We start from the raw sequence: 3512 nt of genomic DNA on the forward strand, positions 1-3512 counted from the left end.
TACAATGCGAAACTGATCGGTGGAAAAGACCTAAAGAAGCTTGGAAAGAACGGGTGTGTACCTTTTGCACTTCTGGAGCAGTAGAATCAAAAAAACATTTCATTTTGGAATGTGATGCTTTTAGTGACATGAGAGACAGTTACAACAGTATTTTAGCGTCGTTTCCTTGGAATTTTCTTTTCAATAAGGGGAATGTTAGAAGGATGGGTTAGCTCATCATTAATTTGAATAAAAAGGGGATTGAATTTCAAAAGGAAAAAAAAAAGGAAGCTAGTGGTCCCATAGACTATGTCTAGTCTCGTGTATGCTATAATTTCATTTCATTTCAAGGTGCCAAAAATATGGTATTGGATGGCCCAACATCACATCTGAAACACTGTAAAATTATATTTCCAAAAAACAAATCTGTTATCAATGGCATTGGATCTCAAATTAATGATCGAAAATCCATGCCTACACCTATGCCCATGCCCATGCCCATTAATAAACAATGTAAGTTAAATATGGTAAATTAAACTTAACTTGGTACAATAAATGAACTATACATTCCCTAACTTAACTTATCATATCTTTATGATAATCCCATTATGAAACAATAATTAAATTAAAGGTCTAGCTATACTTTTCATATTTAATTAAGTTTAATATTTATTATGCACATGTATTTAGTGGGATTAATTTATTGATTATCAATAACCCAAGAATATGTTGTCAACTATATTTACAAATTGTGGATAATTTTCTCTCAACGTGAATTCCATGAACAAGTCTTTACATTATGCTCTCATTGAATTCCACAAGGAAATAAGCTCTTATGCTTCATGTACCTCCATGCAACTCTCATGATTCACACAGAATGTGCTCCAGTATGGTGTATTACTCTTAATGGCATTGATTTTCAGAAGCATAAATATTTTAAATAAATTAATCTGGAATTTGATGGTTGTGATGCCCCATGGCCAATATATAGGGAAAAATTGTTGAGTGAAAGAGAGAAGCCCCACTAGCACCACCTTGCTCACTATTCACACTACAAAAGTGTGAAAACAAATGAGCAAGTTATTATAGCTTTATGTGAGTTAGAAGAATATGGCCAATTTTCATTTGAACATTAGCTTATGGCACTATTGTTCTGGGTATGAAATTTTACAATATTCATATAAAAGGCTAGGACGGCTTGAACCTATAATCTTGTATATCAATAACTTTAAGGATGGAAACAAAAATTTAAAGGATTAAGTTGAACTCTTGATCTTGAACTTCAGATCTTGGATACCAATAATTTCAAAAGTTGACATTACCACTCGCAGGATGGCGATGTGGACCTCCCACCTTTGTGGTTCTATTTTTCTAGGTATTGATCAAGATCTATGATAATCTACAGTCTATCGAGCCTCGAATGGTGCTACAAATTAATATATAGGGTGGATCCATATGGACAATGTTTGAATTTACTATGATACCATGTGGACTATCAGGATTTGTGTATGTTGAGATACTAATCTCACTATCTACTAGGTGCCATCACATTTGATTCTCTTGTCTTTTAGGTGTCATAGACAGTTCAATTTTACTTCATTTCTTCTTCATAGGTGTCGATTTCAATGTAATATTATTTAACAGTTTTGAATATTGAGAAGAGAAATCTCTGCTCCACTTTTTGTTTTTCATGCTTTCTTATGGTATCGAAGCTTCATGTCACATAAGACTCCAGAGAGAGCAACAAAGATCAAGAACTCAAATAGGCCATATAGTGGAAGGATCAAGAAGCCTTTCAATGTATTCAATAGCTTGATTGTATTCAGTAAAAGATGGTGCGTACGAACCAAAAAAAAAAAAAAATTTATCTTTTTTGTGTGAAATGCACACATGCTCAATAGAGAAAAAAATGTGGTTCAACGCTACCATATAATGTCGGTAAATACAGTGCACGAGCACAAGGTTTAGTCACGTGAATGTTTTAAAAAATACATTGTGAACTGTTGGACACCTAATCCTCTATGGGTTGGTGTGGAATGTGAACAACCATCGGAGTCTGATAGACCTTGGAATATGGAATCCAACGGTCACTCCAATGTACTATAAATGTATATCATGTCAATAATATATGGAACTCAATGTTTAGTATTCGTATTCTTCTTCCACCATGTATGTGTTTAATATGGTATCAGAGTGGGAATTCTCCTGCCCTGCTTCATTTGAGCCACAGATTTTGTGATTTCTATGTGCGTGAAAGTTCGACTATGAGTCCTCCATTTGATGAATATCCTATTAGCTATATTTTAGCTGCATTCTCTGCCCTACTAACTCACATTTGATGAGTATCCTATCAACTATATTTTAGTTGCATTCTCTTCCTTAGTATCTCCTTTTTCATGCTCTTTCTATTATAACGATATGGTTCGTGATTTTCTTTCCACTCGAAGGCCTTGACATCTATGCATCACTTATACACATAACGTTCTAGCCTACATGCCCACATCAATATCTGTTGGTGCATTGGATGAACTATGTTGAATCCCTATGTATTGAGCCAAGTCCTTTTGATTGATTCATTAATTAGAACATGTCTTGTTGTTAGTCACCATGGCAGTCATTGAAACATCAAAAATTGTGATTAGACAGAGAACTAATAGCTGACCAATGAAAGTCACCATCACTTCAAAGATGAGCACCATATAAATGTAGAGATTTTGTGAGCAAGAGGTCCATGCTCTGAGCAACTCACCCATTAGCCCCATGGGTATGATCAAAATGGGTAACCCAACTATCGTTGAATAGAACAACATTTCCATCTGTGAAGTGGCTGGATTGATTTTAAATATTACCTCCTGTAAATTCCCAATGAAATAATCCATTATCAAAGGTCCAGAGACAATTATCACTCCCAAAACATTGAAATTCGGGGATGTTTGAGCATCTATGAGTGTGAAACATATTCATGCACAGGATACTTCCACCTCAACTCAGGTATAAAATCTCCCATCACCATCACCGATATATTCAAAAGTTCTTTGAAGGGTTATACATTTAACGAAGCTTAAGCTTTGGGTTGATTGTGAATGAACTGCCTTGGTGGTTGAAGGAGTGCTTTTAGAGCCTCACTGGTTTATGGAGTGCATTTACATTGTTCCAAATGTTATATTAAATATTGTAAAAAGCGTGCGAAAGGAGAAAATATGGGATATCTTTTGGTAATATCTATTGGAAGAGAATAGTTGAGAAAAAGCATGTAGGGCACTGTCTATGACATTTGGAAAAACAAAGCTTCAAATATCCATCCAAAGTATGGCAAGCATGTTCGAATTTTTGTGACCTATGCATTAGCACATATTCCTATGCATTGGTGTTTGATTCATATAGTTGAACAATCATTCATTGTCATATGCTAGTGTTTTCATATGCTTTGAAGACCGTATTGGTATAAATATTATTTGATTGCACTAGCTAATGAGTTGAATTTTAGAGCATATCAAGATTCATTGAAGAGTGTGTAGAGAAGCCTTTCAAAA

The sequence above is a fragment of the Pinus tabuliformis genome, chromosome J (genome assembly GCF_031772625.1).
Source record: "Pinus tabuliformis cultivar Carrire ecotype Pingquan chromosome J, CPIR1, whole genome shotgun sequence".
NCBI lineage: Eukaryota > Viridiplantae > Streptophyta > Pinopsida > Pinales > Pinaceae > Pinus > Pinus tabuliformis.